Genomic DNA, 12,449 nt, shown 5'->3' on the forward strand with positions numbered 1-12,449 from the left:
TCTGAAAATTCAGTGAGCCACAGACCGCGTAGCACTGCAGTATTTACTATTGAAAAATATCTGCATGTAAGTGGACTCTCTCAATTCAAATCCACATTGTTCAAGGGTCAGTGTCCTCTTCCAGGGTTGTAACTTCTTATTTAAATATGAACCAGAGGTGCTTTGGGCAGTCACATTCATGTGTTCTGTCTAGAGCCGATTAAATGGCTACCATATAATATTAATTGTGTCACGATTGTGGCAAAAATATACATTTTCAGTGTGAAAATGATGCAGTAATTAAAAAAAAGTCTATAGTATGTTATAAAGTCATGTGAAGTATGATTACAATATGTAATGACAATATAGTGAAAGAAGGATTAGAAAGTATTATACCCAGTGGATGCTGTCATGTATAGTAGTAATTAGTTATTTTTTTTAATCTCCCCTATCTGAAAGCAGCTCTATATAGTTGTGCTATTGTTTTTTTAATAATTAAATGATCGATGCAAACCAAAATATCATAAGTACAATTCAGTCTACTCTTATTGCATCTACTGTTTATCCTTCCAGTCATAAAAAGTTCGTGAGTTAAAGTAGATAAATAGATGAGTTTTCCATCATTTTTCTAATGCTAGTATCACCACCTTATTCCAAAAAGTATTTATAATGATCAATAAGAAAAGTAAGGTACCATAAAATAATAAAATTGAGCTATGAATACAAAACAAAAAGATAAAACTAAACTGTGGGGGAACATAAGTGGAGGTAGGATGAGACTGATCAGAAGGATGCATTCTGGAACTGGAAAACACGAGGCAGGCGGGAACAAAAAGCACATCTTGTCCATAGGATTAACGAAGCATGAATAAACTCAATACCATCCAGGTGTTTAATTCCTTAAATGAAGCTCTAAGGTTCTGAGATGAGACCTTCAGTCCTCAGAACCCTTCTCCAGAGAGCACTGTTGAAGGGAATGGACCCCCGTGCCGTCTACCCATTGCAGGCCTGGCCTCCTTGTGGGCCTTGTTTTCTTAGTGGTCACACCCCGGGTCAGCTCAGCTGGAGCATTTCTTGAGGCCAGTGTGACCAGATGTGGCCCGAGAGCCATCTGCTGGCCTGGGATAGATTGCTCTCTGCACCCCAGGGGTGGGTAGCATACATGTAAAGAAATGGATGTGTGCCGTACTTTGTGGCACTTTTTCACTTTTGTCGCCCTCAGTCAAACTTTTGATGTTTGTTAGGAGAATGCACTTGTAATATCTGAGATACAGTGACTGTGTTTACCACTCAAATGTAGATCCTTTGGCCTTGATAGACAGACACTTGAGCTGGGGCAGTGCTGAGAGCTGAGGAGGTGAGGAGCCCAGACTAGGATTATTCCCACATGTAGGACAGCCCACGTCCACACACTGACAAATCCTAGGAGCGTTGATGGGAAGGGTGACCACACCTCTCGGAACCTGCTTTCATGTACAGACTGAAGGTAATGAACTCTCCTGTATATGGCACTGTCACAGAAATGTTAACAAATATTGTTATAAGGTGATAACCAAACGACCATCTTCACTATCACAGTTTCAAAGAAGCACTCTTAGAATGCCTCACTTCAGTTATTATAATTTTCTAGTGGGCCCTCTAAAATAAACTATTTGTGAATTATAGCTCTGAGTTATTAGGGGAGTTATCATTTATAGGCCTGTTAAAAGATGTGGAGATATCTGCTGAAAGAAACTGTTTCCTTTTTTTGATATGGCTGGCTTACGGCCTATTTTTTTTTCTTTATTATTATTTTTGGAGGGGTACACCAAGTTCAATCATCTGTTTTTATACACATATCCCCGTATTCCCTCCCTCCCTTGACTCCCCCCCCACCCTCCCTCGAGTCCCCCCCACCCTCCCCATCCCAGTCCGCTAAGGCATCTTCCATCCTCGAGTTGAACTCCCTTTGTTATACAACAACTTCTCACTGGCTATCTATTTTACAGTTGGTAGTATATATATGTCTGTGCTACTCTCTCGCTTCGTCTCAGCTTCCCCTTCACCCCCCTGACCCTCCCAAACCTCGAGTTCTCCAGTCCATTCTCTGCACCTGCGTCCTTGTTCTTGTCACTGAGTTCATCAGTACCATTTTTAGATTCCGTATATGTGAGTTAGAATACAATATTTGTCCTTCTCTTTCTGACTTACTTCACTCTGTATGACAGACTGTAGGTCTATCCACCTCATTACATATAGCTCCATCTCATCCCTTTTGATAGGGATAATAATATTCCATTGTATATATATGCCACATCTTCTTTATCCATTCATTTGTTGATGGGCATTTCGGTTGCTTCCATGTCCTGGCTATTGTAAATAGTGCTGCAATAAACATTATGGTACATGTTTCTTTTGGGATTATGGTTTTCTTTGGGTATATGCCCAGGAGTGGGATTACTGGATCATATGGTAGTTCTATTTGTAGTTTTCTAAGGAACCTCCAAATTGTTTTCCATAGTGGCTGTACCAACTTACAGTCCCACCAACAGTGCAGGAGAGTTCCCTTTTCTCCACACCCTCTTCAACATTTGTGGTTTCCAGATTTTGTGATGATGGCCATTCTGATGGGTGTGAGGTGATACCTCATTGTGGCTTTGACTTGCATTTCTCTGATGATTAGTGATGTGGAGCATCTTTTCATGTGTTTGTTGGCCATCTGTATGTCTTCTTTGGAGAAATGTCTATTTAGGTCTTCTGCCCATTTGTGGATTGGGTTATTTGCTTTTTTGGTATGAAGCTTCATGAGCTGCTTGTATATTTTGGAGGTTAATCCTTTGTCCGTTGTTTCATAGGCAACTATTTTTTCCCATTCTGAGGGTTGCCTTTTACTCTTGTTTATGGTTTCTTTTGCTGTGCAAAAGCTTTTAAGTTTCATGAGGTCCCATTTGTTTATTCTCGATTTTATTTCCATGATTCTAGGAGGTGGGTCAAAATGGATCTTGCTTTGATGTATGTCAAAGAGTGTTCTGCCTATGTTTTCCTCTAGGAGTTTGATAGTGTCTGGCCTTACATGTAGGTCTTTAATCCATTTGGAGTTGATTTTTGTGTATGGTGTTAGGAAGTGTTCTAATTTCATTCTTTTACATGTTGCTGTCCAGTTTTCCCAGCACCACTTATTGAAGAGGCTGTCTTTTTTCCATTGTATACTCGTGCCTCCTTTGTCAAAGATAAGGTGCCCATATGTGTTTGGGCTTACTTCTGAGTTCTCTATTCTATTCCATTGATCTTCCTTTCTATTTTTGTGCCAGTACCCATACTGTCTTGATCACTGTGGCCTTGTAGTATAGTTTGAAGTCAGGAAGCCTGATTCCACCAACTCCATTTTTCCTTCTCAAGATGGCTTTGGCTATTCGGGGTCTTTTGCGTTTCCATACAAATCGTAAGATTTCTTGCTCTAGTTCTGTGAAAAATGCCATTGGTAATTTGATCGGGATTGCATTGAATCTGTAAATTGCTTTGGGTAGTATAGTCATTTTCACTATGTTGATTCTTCCAATCCAAGAACATGGTATGTCCCTCCATCTGTTTGTGTCGTCTTTGATTTCTTTCAGCAATGTCTTAAAGTTTTCTGCATACAGATCTTTTGTCTCCTTAGGCAGGTTTATTCCTAAGTATTTTATTCTTTTGGTTGCAATGGTGAATGGGAGAGTTTCCTTAATTTCTCTTTCTGCTCTTCCATTGTTAGTGTATAGGAAAGCAAGAGATTTCTGTGCATTAATTTTGTATCCTGCTACTTTACTAAACTCATCAATGAGTGCTAGCAGTTTTCTGGTAGAGTCTTTAGGGTTTTCTATATATAATATCATGTCATCTGCAAAGAGTGACAATTTGACTTCTTCTTTTCCAATTTGTATTCCTTTGATTTCTTTTTCTTCTCTGATTGCTGTGGCTAAAACTTCCAAAACTATGTTGAACAATAATGGTGAGAGTGGACACCCTTGTCTTGTTCCTGTTCTTAGAGGGAATTCTTCCAGTTTTTCCCCATTGAGAACGATGTTGGCTTTTGGTTTTTCATATATGGCTTTTATTATGTTGAGGTAATTTCCCTCTATGCCCATTTTCTGGAGAGCTTTTATCATAAATGGATGTTGAACTTTGTCAAAAGCTTTTTCTGCATCTGTTGAGATGATCATATGGTTTTTATCCTTCAATTTGTTAATATGGTGTATCATACTGATTGATTTGCGTATTTTGAAGAATCCTTGCATCCCAGGGATGCACCCCACTTGATCATGGTGTATGATTTTTTTAATGTGCTGTTGGAGTCTGTTAGCTAGTATTTTGTTGGGGATTTTTGCATCTATATTCGTCAGTGATATTGGTCTGTAGTTTTCTTTTTTTGTGACATCTTTGCCTGGTTTTGGTATCAGGGTGATGGTGGCCTCGTAGAATGAGTTTGCGAGTGTTCCGCCTTCTGCAATATTTTGGAAGAGTTTGAGAAGGATAGGTATTAACTCTTAGAATTCGCCTGTGAACCCATCTGGTCCTGGGCTTTTGTGTGTTGGGAGATTTTTAATCACTGCCTCAATTTCCGTACTTGTGATTGGTCTGTTCATGGTTTCTATTTCTTCCTGGTTCAGTCTTGGAAGATTGTATTTTTCTAAGAATGTATCCATTTCTTCCAGGTTATCCAATTGATTGGCATATAGTTGCTTGTAGTAGTCTCTCATGATGTTTTGTATTTCTGAGGTGTCCGTTGTTACTTCTCCTTTTTCATTTCTAATTCTGTTGATTTGCATCTTCTCCCTTTTTTTCCTGATGAGTCTGGCTAATGGTTTATCAATTTTGTTAATCTTCTCAAAGAACCAGCTTTTAGTTTTATTTATTTTTCTTATGGTTTCTTTCCTTTCTTTTTCATTTATTTCTGCTCTGATCTTTATGATTTCTTTCCTTCTGCTCACTTTGGGGTTTCTTTGTTTTTCTTTGTCTAGTTGTTTTAGGTGTAAGGTTAGGTTGTTTATTCGATCATTTTCTTGTTTCTTAAGGTAGGACTGTATTGCTATAAACTTCCCTCTTAGAACTGCTTTTGCTGCGTCCCATAGGTTTTGGGTTGTTGTGTTTTCATTGTCGTTTGTTTCTAGATATTTTTTGATTTCCTCTTTGATTTCTTTAGTGATTCCTTGGTTGTTTAAGAGTGAATTGTTTAGCCTCCATGTGTTTGTATTTTTTGCAGTTTTTTTCCTGTAATTGATATCTAGTCTCATGGCGTTGTGGTCTGAGAAGATGCTTGATATGATTTCAATTTTCTTGAATTTGCTGAGGTTTGATTTGTGACCCAAGATGTGATCTATCCTGGAAAATGTTCCGTGTGCACTTGAGAAGAACGTGTAGTCTGTCGTTTTTGGATGGAATGTCCTATAAATATCAATTAAGTCGAGATGGTCTAATGTGTCATTTAAAGCTTGTGTGTCTTTATTTATTTTCTGTTTGGATGATCTGTCCATTGATGAAAGTGGGGTGTTCATATCTCCCACTATTATTGTGTTACTGTCGATGTCCCCTTTTATAGCTGTTAGTATTTGCCTTATGTATTGAGGTGCTCTTATATTGGGGGCATAGATATTTACCATTGTGATATGTTCTTCTTGAATGGATCCCTTGATCATTATGTAGTGTCCTTCCTTGTCTCTTGTAATAGTCTTTACTTTCAAGTCTAATTTGTCTGATATGAGTATTGCTACTCCAGCTTTCTTCTGACTTCCATTTGCATGGAATATCTTTTTCCATCCCTTTACTTTCAGTCTATATGTATCCCTTGGTCTGAAGTGGGTTTCTTGTAGGCAGCATATAGAAGGGTCTTGTTTTTGTATCCATTCAGCCAGTCTGTGTCTTTTAGTTGGAGCATTTAATCCATTTACATTTAAAGTGATTATTGACATATGTGTTCCATTTACCATTTTCTTAATTGTTTTGGGTTTGTATTTGTAGGTGTTTTCCTTTTCTTGTGTTTCCTCCTTAGAGAAGTTCCTTTAGCACTTGTTGTAAGGCTGGTTTGGTGGTGCTGAATTCTCTTAACTTTTGCTTGTCTGGAAAGCTTTTGATTTCTCCATCGAATGTGAATGAGATTCTTGCTGGGTAGAGTATTCTTGGCCTGTAGGTTTCTCTCCTTCAGGACTTTCAGGATATCCTGCCATTCCCTTCTGGCCTGCAGAGTTTCTGTAGAGAGGTCAGCTGTTATCCTTATGGGTTTTCCCTTATATGTTGTTTGTTGCTTTTCTCTTGCTGCTTTTAATAATTTTTCTTTGTGTTGAATTGTCGTTAGTTTGATTAATATGTGTCTTGGTGTATTTCTCCTTGGGTTTATTCTGTATGGGACTCTCTGTGATTCTTGGACTTGGTTACTTATTTCCTTTCCCATGTTGGGGAAGTTTTCCACTAGAACCTCTTCAAATATTTTCTCAGACCCTTTCTTGTTTTCTTCTTCTTCTGGGATGCCTATAATTCGAAGGTTGGTATGCTTAATGTTATCACTGAGGTCTCTGAGACTGTCTTCTATTCTTTTTATTCTTTTTTGTTTTTCCTGCTCTGTTGCGTTTATTTCCCCATTCCATCTTCCAACTCACTTATTCGTTCTTCTGCCTCAGTCATTCTGCTGGTTATAGCATCTAGAGTATTTTTAATTTCAGTTATTTTGTTATCCATTGCTGTTTGTTTTTCTGAGTTCTTATGAACTGTTTCTTGTACTTTCTCTATTTTGTTATCGAGATTTTGTATCATTTTTACTATCATTACTCTGAATTCTTTTTCAGGCATTTTTCCTATTTCCTCCTCATTTATTTGGTCTTGTGGGTTTTTTTCCTGCTCCTTTGCCTGCATGGTGTTTCTTTGTTTGCTCATGGTTGTCCAAACTTTTGGGGTTGCTTGTCCTGGCGATAGAGGTGTTTATAGAAGAGTGTCCAAGCCTCAGACTAATGTCCAAGTGTTGGATTAAACAAATACTAAGTCTAGGAAACACATACATGTATAAGACACACAATTACTAAATCCATTAGGACATAAGGCTCTGGAAAGACCTGTCAGAACCCCAGTATGCTATCAGATATTCAAAGAGAAACCCAACAGAAATTGACAACTGAAACAGAACAAATCAGAAACAAAAGCAAAAGCAAATGAACAAACAAATAACACCTTACACGTACAAACACTAATCCAGGGAGATTTTGTAAGCTACGATCAAATATAGAAAAGAGCTAGAGTACCACCAGACAGAATGGAGATTCTCAGAATGTAATTAGACAATTGTACTAAGAACTAAGATAAAGACAAAAACCTCATATTAAATACCAAGGTGGTGCGTCATCTGGAGAATAGAGCAAGGAGTCTGAGCAGACTGATAGTGTTGCTTATAAGTATGTTAAGATAAAGTAAACTTAAAAAGGCTGAAAGAAAGGGGAACAGAAGAGCGTAGTGTGGTTGTAAATATGGAAATAAAAAGAAAAGAATAGAAATGTATAAAAGATAGGGATGAAAGGAAAGTATGAGAGATATTTTGTCCGTACTACCAAAAACTTTGCTAGATATAGAAGTATATAAAAAGGCAAAAAAATGAAAATAGAATAAAAAATATCATTAAAAAAATTATGTTATAAAACTTGTAGATCCCTTAGGACTAAGATCGTAATTAATAAAGAAAAAAAAATAAGAGAGACAAAGAAAAAAAAAAAATCCAGAACTGATCCCAGAATGGACCAGTTCAATAGGATCAATACTAATATTTCTGTTTCCTTAGAGTTTCAGCTGTAAGTGTCCTTCTACTTGCCTTGGGTTTTTTTGCATTATTCTGTGACCATCAGAGGTTCCTTTATTGTTCGTCTGTAAGCGTCGGTGTGTGGGGAGGGAGAGGGTACAATAGTGGCTCCTTCCCCTGGGAGTGAGTGAGCAGTGGTGCACTGTTGTTTCAGTCGGGCTTGGAGGTGCCTGTTGCAGAGGAATGCTGGTGGCTGAGGTGTAAACAGAAAGTCTTAGAGTTGGGCCTCTCTCGCGTTTTTTTTGTTTGTTTTTTTTTTGTTTGTTTTTTTTTTTCTCGGCAGCCTCCCTGCTGCCTGCGTTCCAAGGGGTTTTAATCCAGCCCCACCTGAGTGCCTGAGGATGCTTGTTATCCCTGAGGGCCTTAGTTGGCCCGCAGGGCGTCTCTCCACTGCCCGCTGCAGAGGCACCCGAAAGAGAGAGAGAGGCTATGCGCGCGGCTCCTCCCCCTTGACCGTGAGCCTGCAGCCTCCAGTCGCCATCATGGCCGGGCTGCTCTCAGGGACGGGCACTCCTCGCCGCGGACCTCTTCCCTCCTGTCCTCTCGGTCTGTCACCTTACTAACAATGTTTCTCACCCTGAACCAGCTCTCCGGTTCCCACGCTCCCGCTCCCAGACCCTCTGTTCAGCTGTGGATCGACATCTTGGTCCTGTGGTGCAGACCCTCTGTATGTTTCTCACTCCTTCCCGTCTGCCACAGCTCCGCCGCTTCACCCTCTTTGAGCTGTCGTAGATGCCTCCCTACCGGTTATGTCGGGCTCCTTGCGGTCCTTTCTGGTGTCCAAGGCCGTCTGCTGGTGTTCAGCTGGTTCTCTGTGGAAATTATTGCGTCCTTTGGTGCATTCCCAATGCATCTGTGGAGAGGGATGCATTCCCCGTCCCTCTACTTCGCCGCCATCTTTTTCCTCCGCTTATGGCCTATTGATGCCACTTACAGACTGTGATTTTAAATCTTCTTATCTGCCTAGAGTAGGAAGCTTGTATCTGTTTTCTTTAATAGGAAAAAATGATCCAGTTCAACAAAAATCAAAACAGACTTTAAGAGTTCAGGCGGTGGAGTAGTGCCACGGAAACATACTCCTGTTTTAACTCAGGTATAAAACTATGGTATAATTTGTTAAAAGATAATTTTTATTGATCTTGACCCCTGTAGTTCCTTAATACCCACCATGTGTCTGTTATGTATACAGAATAATATCCGGGGGAAAACAAGGTCTATAGGATGTGGTTGGTGACTGGTGCAAGCTTACATATCCTACCTGGGAAAATAAGACATACATTTCTGAAATGTTAAACAGAAATACAACAGAGGAAAAGACATATGTGGGTGGTTGAGGAAATGCCATAGGGCAGTTGTTAATTGAATTCAAAATTTAGTGACAGCACAAATGCCGAGGGAACTTTGCCAACTGCAGTGTGCTCATCTAGCTTCCCAAAATAAAGCAGAGATTTCGTGCTGGTTCTGTGGAGGTACTGTGCCCATGTAATGACAGTATTTGATTCCTCTAAAAAGGATTTTTTTTTTAGATACAGGAAATGTGTGATTATCCTAATCAAACACAGATTTAAAAAAATCAAAACAAGTAGTAGTCGTGGTGGTTATATTTGAATCACATCATGTGGTTTTCATAGCTCTTTCCACGTAACATTTGCCCCCGCCTCACTCCAGTCCTGCAAAAAAGACAAGAGCAGGCATTTTTCCTGAATTACTGGTGAGAACACTGAGGCCTCATAAAGTTATGAGATTTTTCCAGGGTGCAGCACTGATTATATCCTAGGAGTTTTGTCTGTTCCATGTTTTTCTTTATATGGTGTAGTTGTGAATAGGTTTAGATGTATTGGATCGCTTGATACCTTTGTTTTCCATTTCTTACATGCAAAGTACCCTCTGATACCTTGTTAATAAGCAAATGAAGAAAATGAGATCACCAGCTTTAGCCACTGCTCATGTTGACCTCTTATGTTTTTTCTTTTTATCTGATAAATGTGTTAATTCAATAGACATTAAGTCACTTTTATGAAGTCGTCTTAACGTGAAGTGCTCGGGGGAGATTTACAGGACTCACCTCATGTGCTGAAGGAGTTCAGGCAGTTGAGGGAGGATGAGGTACACTCAGGAACGTTCGGTCACCGATGTGGATTGCATGCTGGTGACTGTCAACAGGAGGGATGGCCGGTGTGCGGTTGGCGCTGTGACTCGGGAGTGGGGAGGCGAGACCCCAGCTAGACTTAATCATCAGTTGGATTCCATGGGTGGGGAGGCTAGCTGGAGCCTTCTAGTGGAGTGGAGCTTGATTTAGGAAACGTGGGCTAATGAATCTGGGAGGATGAATGGGAGGAATATAGAAAAACTTAAATGACAGGTCGAAGAATTGACATCTGATTCTGTAGGTGTTGCAGTGCCACGAAAGAACTTTGTGTTTGCTTCTTCTCTGCTTGTGGAGCCGTACGATGAAGGAGAGGTTTTATCATCACAGGACTGTAATGCATTCCAGTCCTGAGTTGGGGCTGAAAGACTGAAAGACTGGCCAGGCTGTTTTGGGTTTATGTAGGCTTTTGCAGAGTGCTTTTAGCAAACTTTGTATTTTGGTGAGTGATGAAATCCTAAGGAAACCGTTTGTCCCCCTGGCTGCTGGTGCTGCCTCTTTTCCATGGAACAAATGAAGTCCAAGGCTGAGTGGGTTTATTATTAGGATGGTGAAGCTCTCTAAGTCAGGTCCCCCTTTTAGGGAATGTACAGTTCGCTCCCCTGGCAGCGAGTGCCTGACTGCTCCTTATGAGAAAGGTTCACATGATGTGGACTTGAGAAGGGCAGGATTCTGTGCCGAGTCGTTGCCAATAGTCTAGGAGACACTTCCTAGGCCAGCGCTGGATGCAGCACCGTCAGGGCATCCAGCCTTGACATCATCCCTTGCCCGCATCTTACCTTGTTCTTGTAAAGAATGGAGATATTCTCTGATGTTTCTGCTGGTCCACACTCATTGAATTCCTTTACTTTTACCAACGAGAGCTCATTTCCAGTATCGTGTTCATTAAACCACTCATTTTGCCCATGTAAAGCTATTTCTGATATTCAATAGGCCAAACACTAAAGTCTCCGGTATCCATCAAGATATGAATACTTGAAAGATGTGACTGGCTGAAATGCTGGCCAGGTCTGCAATGGGACCCTTCCTGATTCAATACTAGCTGACCTGGAATCTGAGTTCTCAGGGCCAGTGAATGTTCCTAAAGGTGAAGCTTAAACTAAGGATTTATACAATGTTTTTTACTGTTGACACTGAAGAATATTTTATGAAGTTCTTAAGTTAACTTGTTAAACAAATTACGGAAATATCCGTGCCTCTCCATCCATTAACTCCAGTTTGCAGGCTCAGCATGGTGGTTACAGCATGTCTTTTTGTTATTCTCTCTGCTTTACTTTTTATGTTGATCAAAAGGTTTAGGGAAATATACCTGTAAGTAAGAAAGACGTCATGAAGAGAACCCAGGGCTGGTATACATTGCCGTGCCTGTGTCCTGAAGCAGCCGTTACCCCAAAATTCTAGCGGGTAGTTTCCCAAGGTGTTCACAGGCCTCAGTGTGACCTCCTTTCTGAAGTTCTCACTTGGCTTCCTGGCATGAGGTGTAGTCATGAGCCTGCTCCTCATCCTGTCCAGGTTCTGTTGGTCTGCAGCTGGGAAGAATTTTCTTTGCCAGATCCCAGTTCTTTTTTTCTTGGCAGGTTCATTTATTTTTTCATAGTTTCTCTCCCAAACAGTTCCTGACCTGGACTCAGGATAATCAGTTTCCTGGGCTTTCTGTTGTTGAAGGCGAGGAAGCTATTATTGTCCTGGGGTGCGCAGCACTGCCTGTCCTCTGACTTCGCCACAAGTATTTAAACAGATTTCAGAAGGACATCAAATTCCAGTGCATTGAAGATGTCTCGTCAGGGGGCTCTGTGATTGAGTGGATTTTCTGACCTGTAATTCCCTGCAGGCCCACATGGCCTCCTGTCCCCAAAGAAAGAGATTTAAATCTTACCATAGATTAAAAGTTGAAACACATATGGTTATGAAAATGAAAAGACTGCATGAAAGAATGTATGAGGGTGAGTCAAAAATTATCTGCACTCTGACTGTAGAATTAATTTTAATTAACTTTTAGGAAAGACAAATACATCATTTTCAACATAACCTCCTTGCTCTGCAGAACACTTTGTCCATCTTTCAACAAGCTTTCATATTCCCTCATTAAAAAATGTTTTAGGCTGAGCTGCGAGCCATGAATGCACTGCTGTCTTCACTTCTTCATCAGAAGTGAATCTTCGTCCTCGTAGGGCTGCTTTCAGGGGACCAAACAGGTGAAAATCTGATGGAGCAAGATTAGGACTATAGGGAGGATGCTTTCACACCTCAAAACGAAATTTTTGCAGAGTGTCGACAGTGTGGGCAGAAGTATGCGGACGTGCATTGTCATGCAAGATCACAACGCCCTTGGATGGCAGTCCTCTGCATTTAATCCTAAATTTAGGCTTCAGCACAAACTTTTTGAAATCTGTCTGTTGTGGATTATTTCATAGGCAGAGCCATGGCTGATCTGCATATGATTTGCCGCATAATCCACCGTCACTCGTCTATTCGACAGAATCATTTCACATGTATGCTCAGTGTTGTCATCAGCCGTGGACGTGGACAGGCGTC

At 40.4% G+C, this 12,449-nt stretch overlaps 1 protein-coding gene across 1 annotated transcript in view; it reads left to right on the top strand.

Annotated features, from left to right (window-relative positions):
• LOC130854242 (formin-2-like) overlaps positions 1-12,449 on the top strand; it is a 239,910-nt gene that overhangs the window by 69,559 nt on the left and 157,902 nt on the right. The gene's annotated exons all lie outside the window — the stretch shown is intronic.

Source organism: Hippopotamus amphibius, chromosome 5 (genome assembly GCF_030028045.1).
Source record: "Hippopotamus amphibius kiboko isolate mHipAmp2 chromosome 5, mHipAmp2.hap2, whole genome shotgun sequence".
Classification (NCBI taxonomy): domain Eukaryota; kingdom Metazoa; phylum Chordata; class Mammalia; order Artiodactyla; family Hippopotamidae; genus Hippopotamus; species Hippopotamus amphibius.